Raw genomic sequence first — 19,385 nt, 5'->3', positions numbered from 1 at the left:
GGCAGTACCACTTAGGAATATAACAGCTAAAATTGTGACAAAGGCCCTTATAAAATTCTTTACTTATTTTGGATTACCTAGGGAAATACAAACTGATCAAGGCAGTAATTTTATGTCTGGATTGTTTCAACAGATAGTTTATAAATCGGGAGCTAAGCAAATCACTTCGTCTGCATACCATCCAGAATCACAAGGTGCCTTGGAGAGGTTTCATTCTACCCTCAAGAATGTGATTAGGACATATTGTGTGGAAAATGAAAGTGATTGGGATGAGGGTATAAACTTACTTTTATTTCCAGTAAGGGAATCGGTACAAGAATCTTTAGGTTTCAGTCCATTTGAACTTGTATTTGGGTATAGAGTTAGAGGACCTTTAGCTTTATTAAAAGAACAGTGGATTAGTAAGGAAATACACACTAATTTGTTGGACTATGTTTTGAAATTTAAGGACAGGTTGCATAAAGCTTGTAGCTTAGCCAAGGAAAATTTAAAATTGGCTCAGGAGAAAATGAAAATTTGATATGATAAAGAAGCTAGGATGAGGATGTTTAAGCCTGGAGATAAGGTGTTGGTTCTTTTCCCAGTGCAAATGAATCCTTTACAAGCTAGATTTCATGGTCCTTATGAAATTGTGTCTAAAATCAATTATGTGGATTACATGATAAAAACTCCAGATCATAGAAGGTCAACACAACTTTGCCATATAAATATGATAAAACCATATTTTGGGAAACAATCTGATACTTTGACTGTTGTGGTTAGTGAGAATGAGTTTGATTTAACGAGGAACATGATAGATGATTCATCTGAATTTCATTCTAAATCCAACATTGTTTCTGTTAGGTTACCAAATTCAACAATTCTGGAAAATATTGATGGGAAACTAGCACACTTACAGCTAAAGCAGAAGCAGCAGATGAAGGAATTAATTTTTAAATATAAGGATTTGTTTCCAGATGTTCCGAGAAGGACTACTATAGCTTCACATGATGTAGATGTTGGAGATGCCAAACCTATTAAACAACACCCATATAGGATGAACATAGAAAAATGTGAACTTGCTGAGAAAGAAATTAAATATATGTTAGAGAATAATATTATTAGACATTCTAACTCGAATTGGAGTTCACCATGTGTTATGGTGCCAAAACCAGATGGTAGTATTAGGTTTTGTATGGACTATAGGAAGGTGAATGCTGTAATGAAATCAGATGCATATCCAATTCCTAGAGTAGATGATTGTGTAGATAAAGTTGGAAAAGCAAAGTTCCTTACAAAGATTGATTTATTGAAAGGGTATTGGTGTGTTCCATTAATGGACAGAGGTAGAGAGATTTCTGCATTTGTAACTCCATCTGGGCTATATGAATATAATGTTCTTCCATTTGGGATGAAGAATGCCCCAGGTACTTTCCAGAGGATGATTAACTCTGTGATTCAGGGATTGAAAGATACTGATGCTTATATTGATGATTTAGTGACAGGAAATGATACTTGGAAAACACACATTATTGCGGTGGAGAAGATGTTTGAAAGGCTTTCAAAAGCTAACTTAACTATTAATTTAGCTAAGAGTGAATTTGGACATGCCACTGTGACTTACCTTGGTTATGTTGTGGGTCAAGGTAAGGTAGCTCCTGTTCAGGCAAAAGTTCGGGCAATTTTAGAGATTCCCACTCCGACGGGAAAAAAAACTCTCAGAAGATTCTTGGGAATGGTAGGATATTATCGGAAATTTTGTAAGAATTTTGCTAATGTTGCCCTTCCATTAACTAACCTTTTGCAGAAGAATGTGAAGTTTGTGTGGACAGTGCCTTGTCAAGAAGCATTTGAAAAATTGAAAACAATGATATGTCAACAACCTGTGCTTAAGGCACCTGACTTTGAAAAACTGTTTTCATTAGCTGTAGATGCTAGTGATGAGGCTGCAGGAGCAGCATTAATGCAAAGGAATGAGTGTGATGAGGTTGATCATCCAGTAGCTTACTTTTCTAAGAAATGTAATAAGCATCAAAGAAACTATTCGACAATAGAGAAGGAATTGTTATCTCTTGTTTTAGCTTTAGAATATTTTGAGGTATATGTTGGTACAACTCAAAAACCACTTATTGTTTACACTGATCATAATCCGTTAGTTTTTCTGAGTAAGATGAAAAACAAAAACAGAAGATTATTAAATTGGAGTTTGATGTTACAAGAGTACAATATTGTGATAACTCATATTAAAGGTAAAGATAATGTGGTTGCTGATTGTCTATCTCGATGTTGAATGTACAATGTAAATTTTTTTTGGAGTGTTTTTTTTAACAATTGTAACACTCCTACTGTATTGTGAGTTGTAAGATGTTACATGATGATACTGTATTGTATATTGTGTATGTTATAATATTTATACATTTGTTTTTCTTGTAAATAATTATTAAAATTTTTGTTCTTGTCAGACCAAAAAATTTTTTTTTTGGAGGGAGGTGTTACGTACACGTGACATGTGACTGGTGTTGAAGTTATACTGGACTTAAGGTAATGGTCTTGTGATGGTGGAGTGATGTCATTTTCCTGCCAGTAGAGGTCATGTGACAGGTTTTTTTTACAGGGTATAAAAGGAGGACCCCTCCCTGTGAGGAGGGGCAGTTCGTGGCTGGATTTGCCATGTTGACTTCATGCCACTGCGTGATTTAATGTTATGACACAGTTTAGTTGAAAGATGAAGTTTTATTTAATGCCTAAAGTTTAAAAGGTCATTGCCAGCAGTTTCTTTATAACACTGCTAGTTGAGAATCAGTGGAGAGTGAAGATCGGAGTTCGGGAGATAAAAGATCGAGGAGAATCGATTTCGACGGTGAAACAGGTTCGACCTTGTTTGATCCTTATTCGGAAGGAATTCGTTGACTGTTCTCATGTTAATCCCTGTGAAATAGCAGAAAGGATTGGGAACAGTTCTGTAAAGGAAAGGTCAGTGCCTTTAAGCCCTTTCGTTACGTAAAATTCTTCGTGGGAAAAGTTCAATTTGGGAACTGAAGCAACATGACGTGAAAGAGAATTTAAATCGTCTTAAAACGTCTCTCCCTTAAATGGACCGTGAGCATTTTGAACTTTTGGCAATACTACTTTGAAGAACTGTTTTTGCAACATCACTTTAAGAACTGTTTAAGCTTCATTGCTTTAAGAACTGTTTAAGCTGCCGCACAGCAGCTGATTTCTGGTTACGTTAGTGATTTGTTTACTTTTGGGGGGTTTGTTTTCATTGTTTAATAAACATGTTATTTGTTATAAAAATCCCTGCCTAACTCATATATTTATTGTTGCTTGAATCCGTAACATTATCTAAAAGCCTCTTGAAAGACCCTATCTTATCCGCCTCCACTACTGTTGCCAGCAGCCCATTCCATGCACTCACCACTACTTACCCCTGACATCTCCTCTGTACCTACTCCCCAGTACCTTAAACCTGTGTCCTCTTGTGGCAACCATTTCAGCCCTGGGAAAAAGCCTCTGACTATCCACACGATCAATACGTCTCATCATCTTGTACACCTCTATCAGGTCACCTCTCATCTTCCGTCGCTCCAAGGAGAAAAAGCCGAGGTCACTGAATCTATTCTCATAAGGCATGCGCCCCAATCCAGGCAACATCCTTGTAAATCTCCTCTGCAACCTTTCTATGGCTTCCACATCCTTCCTGTAGTGAGGTGACCTGAACTGAGCACAGTACTCCAAGTGGGTCTGACCAGGGTCCTATATTGCTGCATCATTACCTCTCAGCTCCTAAATTCAGTTCCACGATTGATGAAGGCCAATACACCATACACCTTCATAACCACAGAGTCAATCTGCACAGCTGTTTTGAGCGTCCTATGGACTTGGACCCCAAGATCCCTCTGATCCTCCACACTGCCAAGAGTCTTACCATTAATACTATGTTCTGCCATCATATTGGACCTACCAAAATGAACCACTTCCCACTTATCTGGTTTGAACTCCATCTGCCACTTCTCAGCCAAGTTTTGCATCCTATCAATGTGCCGCTGTAACCTCTGACAGCCCTCTGCACTATCCACAACACCTCCAACCTTTGTGTCATCAGCAAACTTACTAACCCATCCCTCCACTTCCTCATCCAGGTCATTTATAAAAATCAGGATGAGTAAGGGTCCCAGACCAGATCCCTGAGGCACACCACTGGTGACCGACTTCCATGCAGAATATGACCCATCTGCAACCACTCTTTGCCTTCTGTGGGCAAGTCAATTCTGGATCCACAAAGCAATGTCCCCTTGGATCCCATGCCTCCTTACTTTCTCAATAAGCTTTCCATGGGTACCTTATCAAATGCCTTGCTGAAATCCATATACACTACATCTACTGCTCTTTCTTCATCAATGCATTTTGTCACATCCTCAAAAAATTCAATCAGTCTCGTAAGGCATGACCTGCCCTTTACAAAGCCATGCTGACTATTCCTAATCATATTATGCCTCTCCAAATGTTCATAAATCCTGTCTCTCAGGATCTTCTCCATCAACTTATGAACCACTGAGGTAAGACTCACTGGTCTATGATTTCCTGGGCTATCTCTACTCCCTTTCTTGAATAAAGGAACAATATCTGCAACCCTCCATTCCTGCAGAACCTCTCCCATCCCCTTTGATGATGCAAAGATCATTGCCAGAGGCTCAGCAATCTCTTCCCTCGCCTTCCACAGTAACTGTGGTACATTTCGTCCAGTCCCGGCTACTTATCCAACTTGATGCTTTCCAAAAGCTCCAGCACATCCTGTTTCTTAACATCTACATGCTCAATCTTATCAGTCTGCTGCAAGTCATCACTACAATCACTAAGATCCTTTTGCGTAGTGAATACTGAAGTAAAGTATTCATTAAGTACCTCTGCTATTTCCTCCGGATCCATACACACTTTCCCACTGTCACACTTGATAGGTCCTATTCTTTCACATCTTATCCTTTTGATCTTCACATATTTGTATAATGCTTTGGGTTTTCCTCAATCCTGCCCACCAACACCTTCTCGTGGCCCCTTCTGGCTCTGCTAACTTCCTTCTTAAGTTCCTTCCTGTTAGCCTTATAATCTTTTATTTACGTTTGACCTGTCATTAGTCTTAGAGATTCATTGGAACCTCAGATATAAGTAGAGTTTCTGAATTGGCTAAAGAGAAGATGATGGAAAGGCCAGCAGGAGTTAAAATGGAAACCTGGTCTGATGGAATGCATTCTAAGTTGCTGGGGGAAGGAAGTGGGGGAAGTAGCAGAGGGTTAGCTAGAATATATCAAGTATATAAAGATCACAGGGCAGTACTTGAGGACTAAAGAACTGTAAATGGTATTCAGTTATTCAGAAAAAGGTAAAAGGATAAACCCAGTAACTGCAGATGAATCAATTTAATTCAGGGTGACAAAAGTTCTTGAAAAGACTAATCAGCTGCCTCTTGGACAAAAGTAGGTTGATTAGAGAAATCCAGCTGGAGTTGTTAAAGACATCCTCTCTAAGTTCAGATAGTTTGTGTTGAGGTTGCGGAGAATCATAATGAAAGAATCTGCCCCATGCCTTTCATTATCGTGGTCCGACACCACTTGGAATCAGTTGATGTTGTATATGGAAGGAGAAGTCAGGAAAGCATACACCAGTCCTCATTGAGTGGACTGGTCAGGGGAAGCAGCTTCAAGTTCCAGGGCATCATCATCTCAGAGGATCTATCCTGGGCCAGACATACTGATGTAATCACGAAGGTGCACTAGTGGCTATACTTCATTTGGAGTTTGATGAGATTTGGTATGTCATCAAAGAATCTTGCAAATTTCTATGGATGTACTGTGGAGAACATACTGGCTGTTTGTGTCACTGCACGGTATAAAGGCTCCAATGCACAGGATTGAAAGGGGCTGCAGAGGGTTGTAAAATAAGCCAGCACCATCAAGCCTCCCCACCATCAAGGGCATTTGCAAAAGATGGTGCTTCAAGAAGGTAGCATCCATCTTTAAGGACCATTGCCACCTGAGACATCCCCTTTTCCCAAGAGAAGAGATCCAGTAGCCTGAAGAGCTACTCTCAAAGTATTAGGAACAACTTCTTCACCTCCATCATCAGATTTTGGAACAGTTCATGAACCCATCTCTCACTCTTCCTATTTTTGCATTATTTATTTATTTTATTTCTTATTGTGTCTTTCAGTAATTACTTATGTCTCAGACTGTACTGCTGCCACAAAACAACAGATTTCATGACATACTTCTGTGATAGTTAAGGTTGAAGCCTATTGATAAAAAGGGGCTAAAATAATATGGACAGAAGCTTGGCTGGTAAACAGGAAACAAAGAGTAGATATGGAAAGTTCCTTTTAGACTAGAGGGTATTGACATGAGGTTTCCCACAACTCAATCATAGGATAAATGATTTCTTGATATATGTTGATGACTTTGACTTGAGTGTGCAAGGCACATTTTCAAAATTTGTTGATGATATAAAAGTTGAAGGCATTAAATAACTATGGGGAGAATTGTAACAGTAAGGCTCCCACAATGGACACAACACTCCAACACCAGCTAAATAGGGTGGTAGAATGGTTGGATAGCCAGCAGATGAAATTTAATAGTGAGAAATTTGAAATGTTTTGTTAGGAAGAATCAACACCAGAACCAGGTATAATATCACTGGGTTGTGCCATGAAATTTGTTAATTTTGCAGCAGCAGTCCAATGCAATACATGATAAATATAGAAAAAGAAACTGAATTACAGTAAATATATAGAAATATATAATGTATATATGTATATTAAATAGTTAAGTTAAAATAAATAGGGCAAAAACAGAAATAAAGAAAACAAAGTAGTGAGGTAGTGTTCATGGGTTCAATGCCCATTCAGAAATCGGTTAGCAGAGGGGAGAAGCTGTTCCTGAATCACTGAGTGTTTGCCTTCAGGCTTCTGGACCTCCTACCTAAGATAACAATGAGAAGAGGACATATCCTGGGTGGTGGGTCCTTAGTGATGGATCCAGCCTTACTGAGGCACCACTCCTTGAAGATGTCTTGGATACTATGGAAGTTAGTATCCATGGTGGAACAGACTAATTTTAGAACTTCCTGCAACTTTATTTGATCCTGTGCTGTACCCCCACCCCCATACCAGATGGTGATGCAGCCCGTCAGAATGCTCTGCACAGTACATTTGTAGAAGCCTTTGAATGTTTTAGTTGACAAACAAAATCTCCTCAAACTCCTAATGAAATGTAGCTGCTGTCTTGCCTTCTTTATAGCTGCATCGATATGTTGGGACCAGGTTAGGTTCTCAGAGATATTGACACCCAGGAACTTGAAATTGCTCACTCTCTCCACTTCTGATCCCTCTATGAGGATTGGTTTGTGTTCCCTCATTTTACCCTTTCTGAAGTCCACAATCAGCTCTTTGGTCCGGTCCGGAGCCCACTTTCCAGGTCTTGATCGGGTCTGCAGACTCCGGACTCCGGGTTTTGTAGCCGTCCCTCCTTTCACCCTTAAGCACAAATAGGATCATCTTGGCTTAAGGAGATGCACCTGAGACCTATCGGCTGGCAGGTGGATATAAGGGGCTCTGGGATGTGTGTGTGTGTGTGTGTGTGTGTGTGTGTGTGTGTGTGTGTGTGTGTGTGTGTGTGTGTGTGTGTGTGTGTGTGTGTGTGTGTGTGTGTGTGTGTGTGTGTGTGTGTGTGTGTGTGTGTGTGTCACAAGGTGAGAGGAGGGGCTGAGGGAAAGAGAGTGGAGAAGGAGTGGGATAGGGATTTGGGATCAGAGGTAGGCAGCTGGGGAGAAATGGATTATTGTGAAGGGAGAAATAAAGGGAATAAGGAGATAGTGAGGGGATGGATGAATGAAAACTGAGACAAAGGGAATAAAAGAATAAGAAATGACAGTGGAGAGAGTTCTGAAAGTGAGGAAGATGAACAAGTTCAGAGAGGAGGTGTTGTCATAATTAGGTTTAATGAGAAGGTGCAAGGACACATGAAGAAAATTAACCCGTTTGTGCTAACAACAACTCTGGCAAATAAGATAGGGGAAATAGTATTTGCAAAAGTCCTTAATGATGGTAATCTATTTGTAAGATGTGCAAATGAGGAACAACTTGAGAAAGTACTCAAGCTAAAAGAGATAGGAAAATGCAAGGTGGAATAAACAGGGAGGGTGGGAGCATGAAATGGTGGTTGTAAAGGAGTGATCATGGGTGTACCAATAAGTATAAACATGGAGGAGTTGAAGAGGAATATCAAAGGGGGGAAAGTAATTAATGTTCTAAGACTGAAAACAACAAAGGAGGGAATGAAAAAGGAAAGTGAAACAGTATTGATTGAATTTGAAGAAGAAAGAGTGCCAAGGAAAGTGTTCCTGGGTTTCATGAGTTACCCAGTAAGGGTATATGTGCCAAAGCCATTGAGGTGCTATAACTGTCAAAGATTTGGACACATAGCTAAAAACTGTAAAAGGCAGAGGAGATGTGTGAGATGTGGGGATGATCATGAATATGGAAAGTGCGGAACAGGAGTGCAACCAAAATGCTGTAATTGTGGAGGAGCTCATAATGTGGTGTATAGTGGGTGTGAGGTTATGAGATGGGAGAATAAAATTCAAGAAATAAGAGTGAAAAGAAAGATCACTTATGCAGAAGCTGTAAGAATGTCAAGAGAACAGAATAATGCTCCTAATGACCAGAGAACAATAGGGATGCAAGAGATGCAGCGAAGAGTAAATGACAGGATTTATGTGGGAAAAAAGCTCTAGTAACATTCATTGCAGGAGTCATTAATAGTACGGCAGAGGTAAAGTCAAAAAGTGACAAAATTCAGCTGGTGGTCAAAGCAGCAGTAAACCATTTAGGGTTAGTAGGACTGACATGGGAAGAAGTGAGGGAGAACCTCACTAATCAGTCAAGCCAGAAAGTGTCATAGGTTAGTTAGTACTCATTATGGTGATTCTTTTGCAATGGAATGCAAGGAGTTTACTGGCCAATGGCCCGGAATTTAAGGACTTTATTAAGGAAATGGTTGTAAAACCGGATGTAGTGTGTATTCAGGAAACTTGGTTGAAACCAGCTTTAGACTTTGTGGTACATGGGTATACAATGATAAGGAAAGATAGAAATCTAGGGGGAGGAGGAGGTTGTGCTATGTTAATCAAGCAAGGTATACCTTATAGAGTACTGGAAAAAGGAGACGATCAGGAATACATAGTGGTGGAAACATGGGAGAGAGGGGAGGGAGTGGTTATAATTAACTACTACAATCTATGTAAAAGGTTGGATTTGGACAGCCTATTAAGGATACAAGGACAAAATAGACATAGTGTGGTGTGCAGATTTCAATGCTCACAGCACAATATGGGGGATCCAATTACAGATTCAAATGAAACGGTAATTGAAGATTTGATGGAAGAAAGGGATTTGGTATGTATGAATGATGGTAGAGGAACAAGGATAAACATAACAACGGGAACTGAGTCGGTATTAGATATTATGTTAATGTCTAATGTCTTGGCTGGCATTAGTAACTGGGGAGTTTGGACTGCTTCAACCGTAGGCAGTGATCACTACCCAGTTTTGTGTTCAGTGGGTGAAAGAGTTGAAATAAGACCAGGTGGGGGAGTCCCAAAGTGGGTGTTTGGAAAAGCAGATTGGGGTAAATTCCAGAAGTTAAGTGAAGAAGCATTGACAAAGATTGACATTTCTGGAGATATAGATGAATTAAACAGTCAGGTGACTTCAGCAATTATTATGGCAGCAGAAGGATCTATACCCAGGAGTAAAAATAGGATGAATAGAAAACTAGTGCCATGGTGGACAGAGGAACGTTGTCAGGCTGTTTTTATATTTAAAAAAAAAACAGAAATAGAGCATTCAGGCTAGTTAAAAGAACCCATAATATGCAGCATTTGATTCAATATAAGAAGGCACAGGCAGTGGTGGGAAGAACTATACGTCAAGCTAAAAGGGCAAGTTGGAGGAGTTTTTGCAACAAAATAGGAAGAACAACACCTGTGGGAGAGGTATGGAGAATGATTAAGAGGATGGGGGGGAGATAGAAGGGATTGGGAGTATCCAGTAATGATATCTGAGGAGGAAACAGCAGTCTCCAGCAGGGATAAGGCTGAGATCATGGCCAAATTATTTGTAAAGATATATAGTTCAGAAAATTTGTCTGAAGAAGGGAGAAGGAGAAGGGAAAGAACAATGAGTCAACACCCAGGTGTGTTAAACAGGAGGAAAGAAACAGATGATCCATTTACTTTGGCAGAAATGGTGAGAGCAATAAAGAGATCGAGACCAACCTCCCCAGGGAAAGATCTAATATGCTATGTTATGCTAAAAAATCTAGGAGAAGGAGCACTCTTGAAGTTGCTGCATTTTTACAACAGAGTGTGGGAGGAGGGAAGATTACCAAGTACATGGAAAGAAGCAGTAGTAATTCCAATAAGGAAACCTGGCAAGGATCCGTCAAAACCCATTAGCTACAGGCCAATAGCACTAACATCAAATATACATAAGGTAATGGAAAGGATGATAACTGAAAGGTTATCATATGATCTTGAGAAGAGAGGAATGCTGGCTAGTTATCAGTGGTTTTAGGAAGGGAAGGAATTCCATGGACTCAGTGATACGATCAGAGACTGAAATAAGAAAGGCCCAGGCAAATAAAGAATCAGTAGTTGCAGTGTTTTTTGACATTGAAAAAGCCTATGATATGATGTGGAAGGAAGGATTATTAATTAAACTACACAAGATGGGGGTTGGGGGAGAGTTTTTAATTGGATTAAAGATTTTTTGTTTGGTAGAAAAATTCAAGTTCAGATTGGATCAGAATTATCAAAACAGTACATAGTGGGAAATGGCACACCTCAGGGTAGTGTGATTAGCCCATTACTTTTCATCATTATGATCAATGATGTCTTCACAAAGGTACCAGTGGATATAGGTAGGTCACTGTTTGCGGATGATGGGGCCTTGTGGAAAAGAGGCAGGAACACGGAGCATATAATCAGGAAACTACAAGGAGCAATTGATGAAGTGGTAGAGTGGGGTTATGATTGGGGATGTAGATTTTCAGTGGAAAAAACTCAAACTGTATTTTTCACTAGGAAAAGAATTGAAGTAGGGAAGAAGTTAAGGATGTATGGGATTGAATTAGAAAGGGTTGGATCATTTAAATTTCTAGGAGTTATATTTGATTCACGATTAGCATGGGCAGACCATATCAGGAAAGTTGAGGAGAAATGTAAAAAAGTAATAAACGTGATGAGATGTTTGACTGGTAGGGAATGGGGAGCAAGTTGTTCAGCATTGAAGAGAATGTATGTGGCTTTAGTAAGATCTGTGTTGGATTATGGAAGTGTAGCATATGGATCAGCAGCTAGGTCTCTTATAAGGAAACAAGATGTGATTCAGGCTCAGGTTTTGAGAGTGTGCAGTGGGGCTTTTAAAACATCACTAGTATCAGCCCTGCAGGTAGAAATGGGAATAATGCCTTTGGAATTAAGAAGGATGCAATTGATGGCAAACTACTGGGTTAATTTGCAAGGACACAATGATTCTCACCCTGCTAAAGGAGTGTTGCAGGAGTCCTGGGGAAATGGGAGGTTTCAGAGGGAAAACTTTAGTCGGGTAGGGAATGATATTGCTAGATCATGTGGAGTGTTTGATCTAAGGAGAAGTCCTTCAGTAGTTTATCTGGTTGTAGCTCCATGGAAGCTGGAATGGCCTGACATAGACTGGCATTTGTTAGAGGTAAAAAGGAAAGGAAAGTATAAAACTGATTTGGTAAGTGCATTTAACTGTCATGTGATGGAAAAGTATAGTGATTATACTCAGGTCTATACAGATGGTGCTAAGGAACCTGAGACAGGAGTGACAGGGTTTGGGGTGGCTATACCAGCAAAAGCAATTGCATTCAGCAGAAGAACATCTGATAAGTTAGTGGTGTATACAGTGGAGATGATGGCAGTGTTGGTTGCGTTGGGTGGAGAAAACTAGTCAAAGCATTGATATGCTCAGATTCATCTTCAGTACTAGCAAGTTTAAGGTCTTCTCACTCAAACAGCCGACAAGATGTACTTCATGAAGTCCTTCAGTCAGTCACAACAGTTGCAAATCAGGGAGGTCAGGTTAACTTTCTATGGGTTCCAGCTCATGTAGGGGTGAAGGGCAATGAAAGGGTGGATGAGTTGGCAAAGAGGGCAATAAAGAAAGAAAATATAGAAATGCACATTAGTATTAGTAAAGCAGAGGTTAAGTGTGTAATCTGGGAAAAAATTAACCGAATGTGGCAAGAAAGATGGGACAGGGAGGGGAACGGGAGGCATTTATATCAAATACAAAAAAGTGTTGCAGGTACTAGGGTAGGAAGTAGATACAGAAGAGAGGAAATTGTGTGGACTAGGTTAAGGCTGGGGCACTGCGCACTAAACCAAACATTGAAATTGATAGGGAAACACCAGACAGGACTGTGTGAGGAATGTCAGAAAGAGGAGTCAGTAGAACATGTAGTTCTGAGTTGCAGGAAGTATGGGATACAGAGAGAGATGATGAGAATTAATCTAAGGGAATTGGGGTGCAGGAATTCACATTAAAAGGGTTGCTGGGCATGGGTGAGAGAACACAGGTCAGGGTATTTTTAGCTTTCTTAAGGGGTACAGGGGTTTTTTATAGGATATGATAAACAGAAATAGGATACTAGGATGGGGAGGATAAAGTGTAGGTTAGGGTATGTGTATGTGTGCGATTGGGTGAAGGGATTTAGAATGTGAGTCCATCGCATACTCCGGAGCAGAAGGTGGCGGTAATGCACCATTAAGCTGGGTGCCAACCGCTGTAAAACAAGATGGAGAGAGAGAGAGAGAGAGAGTCTAGTTGGGGGGTTGTCCTGTTCTATCTGGTTTGCCTAGCTATCCTGTTTTGACCCTGGCTTGGAGTACCCACTGTTAATCATCTAGTTCTGCAAGTCTGTTCTTGTAGTTACCCTGGACTGAGCTTCCTTCTGATCCCTTGCCTCTGTTGGGTAAGCAGGCTCGACTCCTGTTGCCTGTTGGGTGACTCTGACCCTTTTCTACCCCTCTTCTGACAGGTTGGGCCCTGCAACCTGCCCAGATGCTCTGCGTCTTACCCCGGCCTGTGTTCCTGCCTGGGAGGTGGCCTGCCCTGAGGACTCTGACCCTTTCCTACCCCTTGCCTCTGATGGGTTGTGCCCTGCATCCTGCCCAGGTGCCCTGTGACCTGCTCAGCCCGTGTTCCTGCCTGGGAGGCTGGCCCCTGCCCAGAAGTAATGCGGCCTGCCCAGGGGGCTATCCTCCCAGCATTCCTTGTCCCATAAATCCTGCCTTTGCCATGAACTCTCTGAACCCCAGGATCACTGTTGTATGCCATGGTCTCCCCATCTTGTTCTATCCTTTAGTTGTTCCTGTCCTGCCCCTAGTACTTCAGTGCCTGCGTCCTGCATTTGGGTCCCGTCTCCACGTCCCCTTGTGACAGAATGACCCCCTCAGTCATGGACCCAGCATGCAGGCACTGGAGTCCATACCTGTCACCCTGGGGTCCCCTCTTGTCTGAACATTCCCCCCCCACCCACCTGTATCTTCAGCTCTAGAGACCCTCCTTGGTTGCCTGGAGGCTCCCTTTGACAGGGGGGTACTGTTATGGTCCGGTCCGGAGCTGGCTTGCCGGGTCTTGATCCGGTCTGCAGACTCTGGGTCTTGTAGCCGTCCCTCCTTTCACCCTTAAGCCCAAACAGGATCATCTTGGCTTAAGGAGGTGCACCTGAGACCTATTGGCTTGCTGGTGGATATAAGGGGCTCTGGGACTGAGTCTAGTTGGGGGAGGGGAGGGGAGGGGGAGGAGGGGAGGGGGAGGGGGAGGAGGGGAGGGGGAGGGGAGGGGAGGGGAGGGGAGGGGAGGGGAGGAGGGGAGGGGAGGGGAGGAGGAGGAGGAGGGGGTTGTTGTTGTTGTTGTTGTCGTCGTCGTCGTCCTGCTCTGAACCTGTTTTGTCATGTTCCTCTGTTTGTCTTGTACCCACTGTACCATCTGGTTTGCCTTGTTTGTGCTGTTTGCCTGGCTATCCTGTTTCAACCCTGGCTTGGAGTACCCACTGTTAATCATCTAGTTCTGTAAGTCTGTTCTTGTAGTCACCCTGGACCGAGCTCCCTTCTGATCCCTTGCCTCTGTCGGGTAAGCCGGCTGGACTGCTGTCACCCGGTGGGGGACTCTGACACTTTCCTACCCCTCTCTTCTGACGGGTTGGGCCCCGCAACCTGCCCAGGCCCCTGTGTTCCTGCCTGGGAGGCTGGCCCCTGCCCAGAAGTAATGCAGCCTGCCCAGGGGGCTATCCTCCCAGCATTCCTTGTCCCATAAATCCTGCCTTTGCCATGAACTCTGAACCCCAGGATCACCATTACATGCCACGGTCTCCCCATCTTGTTCTATCCTTTAGGTGTTCCTGTCCTGCCCCTAGTACTTCAGTGCCTGCATCCTGCATTTGGGTCCAGTCTCCACGTCCCCTTGTGACACAATCAGCTCTTTGGTTTCACTAATATTGAGTGCAAAGTTGTTGAAATGACACCACTCAACTAGCTGGTATATCTCACTCCTGTACATCCTCTCATCACCTTTTGAAATGCTGCCAACAATGGTGGTATCATCAGCAAATTTGATGATATGCTGATCTATGCTTAGCCACACTGTCAGTGGGTGCAGAAAGGTTAGAGCAGTGGGCTAAGTACATAACCCTGTTGTGCACCAGTGTTGATTATCTGCAAGGTGGAGGTGTTATTTCCAATTCATACAGATTATGGTCTTCCAGTTAGGAAGTTGGGGCTGCAATTGCAGAGGGGGTATAGAGGCCCAGGTTCTGTAGTTTTTGAATCAGAACTGTAGGAATGATGGTGTTGAACTCTGAGCTATAGTCAATAAATGGCACCCTGACACAGGTGTTTGTATTGTCCAGGAGATCCAAGGCCCTGTGGAGAGCCAGTGAGATGGTGTCCACTGGAGACCTATTGTGGCGATAGGCAAATTGCAGTGGCTGCAGGTCCTTGCTTCTTGGGCACTGGTATAATTGTTGCCCTTTTGAAATAGGTAGGAAATTCTGACCGTAGCAACGACAGATTGAAAATGTCTTTGAACCCCCCTGCCAGTTTTCATAGCCTTACTAGGTACTTCTTCGGAGCTACCCTCCTGAAAGGCAGCCTGATGTCGGCCTCCGAGATAGATATCACAGGGTCACTGGGTGATATAGGAACAATATGAAGTGGTTTCTAAGTAACTGAAACAAAAGAATCTGCAATGCTGTAGAGAAAGGTGAAAATGATATTAACTCAATTCCAGAACAAAGAGCTAATACTGGCCCAGGAGAGATCCTCTGAGATGTTGAGACCCCAGAAACTTACCATTTCAGCTGCTGACCACTCAGACGACAGGCATGTTAGCCTATTTTCCCTTACTGAAGTTCACAATCAATTCCTTGGTCTTGCTGACATTGCATGTGGGGTTTCTGTTGCAACACTGCTCAACCTGCCAATCTATGTGTCACTCCCATGCTCTTTCTTGTAGCCACCTGAGATTTAACCAGCTGCAGTGGTATCATCTGTGACTTTATAAATGGCACTTGAGCTGTGCTTCTCCATGAGTGGAGAGAGAGAGTAGTGTAGTGAGCTAGGCACACATCATTTGAGGTGGCCCTGTATTCATAGTCAGGGAGGAAGAGATGTTATCACAGATCCTTACTGACTGTGGTTTCCTAATGAGGAAATCAAGGATCCAGTTACAGAGGAAGATACTGAGGCCCAGGTTTAGAAGCTCAGTAATGAATACAGTGGAGATGATGGCATTGAATGCCCAACAGCAATCAATAAACAGCAGTCTGATATATGGTTTGCTGTTGTCAAAGCAGAGTGGAAAGCCAGCGAGACTGCATCTGCTATAGACCTGTAGAAGTAGTAGGTGAGTTAAAGTGGGTCCAGGTCATTGCAAGACTTAATTATAGCCATAACTAACCTCAAAGCACTTCATTATGTTTAGAGCGAGTGCTACTGGGAGATAGAGATTGAAGCAGCTCACCCTGGGTACCACTATGATTCTGCCCTTTTGAATTGGGTATCTATATGTGACACTGATAAACCAGAGAGTGGGCACACAGTATCTTCTAATCATTCAGACAGTACATCGACAAGCTTGTGAGAGGTGAAGGAGCAGGAGCAAACGTATCTTGAAACACTTGGTGAGAATAGCATAACAGCCACACATAGAATGGAAGTCCTCACAAGCCTCAACCCACAGCAGGGAAAGGTTGAAGATGTCTTTGAACACTCCAGCCAGTTTGGTGGCACAGGTCTCGAATACCTGCCCGGGTACACCATTCGGACCTGATGCCTTGCAGGGGTTCACCTACTTGAATTATATTCCAGCATTGGCCTCTGAGACAGATTCCTGTCAGAGATCTGTCACTGGATCACCGGATCTGCACAGGTGTAGATTTATTCTCCCTTTCAAAGTGTGCGTAAAAGGCATTGAGCTCATCAGAGAGTGAAGCATTGCTGCCATATATACTGCTAGTTTTATCTCTGAGAAAGAAAGAATAAAATGGGACTAGTGCAAAGTAGGATTACTGTAAATAGATATGCAAAGTTAATGCAGACCTAGTAGGCCAAAGAAACTGATTGCTTGAGGTACTATGCTATGATACAATAACAACCAACCTGGCATTGTGGGAACAGTAATAATAATGAATTTCCAAGTATATGCTATTCTGTTTGATGTCAGGTGTCACAATATTTGTGAAATAAGAAACTCACTATAAGAGGATTTTAACTGAAATTTCTAATGTCTATTGTATAAATTTCATGTCTGACTCAATAAAGAAAAGCACATCTCTCCTTGAGTTCTCAACTCACTTCACCACATCACATTTCTAATCCTTTCTGGTTGAGACTAACTGCCAAATCCTCAAGTTTTCTGAGGCTATTGTCTCCTTGCTGTGATTCACCTATTTGAGCACATTGCCTTCTGACAACGAGGTCCCTATTAAAGTCTTCCCTTTCACTGTGAGGACTTCCGTTCTGTTCAACTGTCATGCTGTGCTCCCCAAGTGCTTTAAGATACATTTGTTCTCGGCCCTTCACACCTCACAAGCTCTGTCGAAATACTGTCTGAATGATGAGAGGGCATTGGTGCTCTCTGGTCTATCAGCCACACACGTGTGACAGAGACGATCATAAATGTTGGCAGATGACAGATGACAGATGGTGCACTGAAGCACAACATAGCACGGGCACACTCCTGTCAGCTCCCTTTATGTGCGGTTTTCCTAACTGTAATATTGTGTGAAATAAATTCAAGGATGCAGCATGATCGCAATCGGAGGACCCTCCAGCTTGTGTGTATAAAGCTGATTGGAAATCGAGAGACCATCCAAACTTTTCTCTGGATCATCTGCCATAAAAACTAGCAGGATCGTCAATAACAGCAGGTCACCTAATTCAAAGGCCTCATCAGCTCTGGCTATGAAATAAAAATGAGTCAATCTAAACAAGTCAATGCAACCAATGGATGAATAATTATCCTGGTAGATGCCAGAAAGACGCAAGGCACCCTCATTTCCATTATTGAAGTAGCTATTGCTCATCTCCTTCCTATTGCTTAGCCAATAAAGTATTTTACCCACCAGGTGATCAGCTGTTTTAACCAGTAAAGTGGCCAACTAGACATTCTCCATCTGATTTCTATACATTTGTCTGAGTTGGCAGACATCAGGGCACAAATCATAGAAAAATCAAATATCTGGAATCATTAAATATGGAATGATACCGTGTAACAGTAACTGATGACTAAATCAGTGTCTAATTCGGCATCAGATACCTCGAGTATAAAACAGTCACTTTTTAAATTCAATGGAACATATTTTTCAGTCATGTATACTTTCCTTGACATTTGTCCATTTATTATTCATACAATTAAAAAAAAGTTATTTTCTTGGTTAATGTTCCCTGAGCTTGTGGTCTAGCATATGCCATCCCTTATGAGACAGCAGGCCATTTGAGCTTACCAGTAACCTTGTCACTGCAGCCTCCTGTCTTGGAGATCACCGGGTACAATATTCTGCTGGGAGGCTGGCTCCCAGCTGATTGGCGAGGTCAACAGGGTGCAGCGCCTCCCCAACCAGGGCAATACCTGCAGTTTTGTTTTACGACCTTGTTAAAGTCCAGCCCCAGCCTCACCAACTGTCAACCTCATCAAAGAGACTGAAAAGAAATTAAGGTTTTAAGGTTTAAAAAAAAATCATTAAAAGAAATTTGAATAATTACAACAACTAATTGCTGCGAAACATTTAAAGACTGGAGCACATAAATCAAATAAAGGAAAATATTTTGCTCTTATACTGGCAGCTGTTTCTGGGTTCACTAGACTTGGCTAGGATAGCTGGAACAGGCTCAGCAAGCAAATTCCCCAGCCTCGGTGCCGGAAAATATGTGGAAGCATGCACTTCCTTTGGAGTCCATACAGCGGATTTGGATTTTCCAAGCTTTGTGATCAGTCTGCAGGGAGGTACAATTTCCACCCTAATGCCAGAACCCCAAGTATCCATCCAAAACCTAGGTAGATTGCAGCAGGCCAAATGAAACTAGCATTTAAGACATAGTTCCTTTATTATTGGAGAATAGCCAAATGATTTGAGGAAACAATCTGGAGCGTCGTGCAAAGCACTCCCTTCATTCACATCACAAGCATTTTCAGTTTATCAGATTATACTATACTGTATGGGTAATTGAAATGGTCTAATGCAAATTACTCTATTCACACATTTGTCTACAAATGTCATCCTTATTAAAATAATTGGACTTTCTCATAATCTTCTAATGAAACTCTGCTTCAGACGAAGTTCATAATATGGCAGAGTAAGATCATTTGAATAGTAAGCAGGTTATGGTTACAATTGTAACTGAGAGCTCAGGCAGTGAGAAATTAACCATTGCTTGATATTTCATTTACAACACTAATAAATTGATAACATTATTAGAAATTCTTAATTTGGGGACATAAATATAAATAGCAAATTAAGCAACTTTGAAAATTATATTTAATTATTTTATGAGATGTATCAATGAAATATTCACATTTTAGCTACACACAGCTCAAATGTATAGTCTATGTAAGTACTGTGGAAACTGTGAAAATAATGGACTTTGTCCAACCAATTTCTTCTCTCTGTGTTTAGCACAGCAGCTTTTGAATTATAGGTCTTTCTGAGCTGAGAGGAGAGGGTTAGAATGGAAATGCAGTTAACAAAAAAAAGCCATTGTATTTTGATATATCAATGCCTGGGTCAGGAAGTGGATGAGATCCAAATTTATAGTGAGATAATCTATTC

The 19,385-nt window shown here is 41.8% G+C and overlaps 1 protein-coding gene across 3 annotated transcripts in view; it reads right to left on the bottom strand.

Annotated features, from left to right (window-relative positions):
- Positions 1-19,385, bottom strand: part of amer3 (APC membrane recruitment protein 3) — a 171,857-nt gene that overhangs the window by 135,523 nt on the left and 16,949 nt on the right. The window lies entirely within an intron of this gene.

This window comes from Hemitrygon akajei, chromosome 3 (genome assembly GCF_048418815.1).
Source record: "Hemitrygon akajei chromosome 3, sHemAka1.3, whole genome shotgun sequence".
NCBI lineage: Eukaryota > Metazoa > Chordata > Chondrichthyes > Myliobatiformes > Dasyatidae > Hemitrygon > Hemitrygon akajei.
The sequence above is the reverse complement of the archived record's forward strand: the minus strand, read 5'-3'. Positions and strand labels throughout refer to the sequence as shown.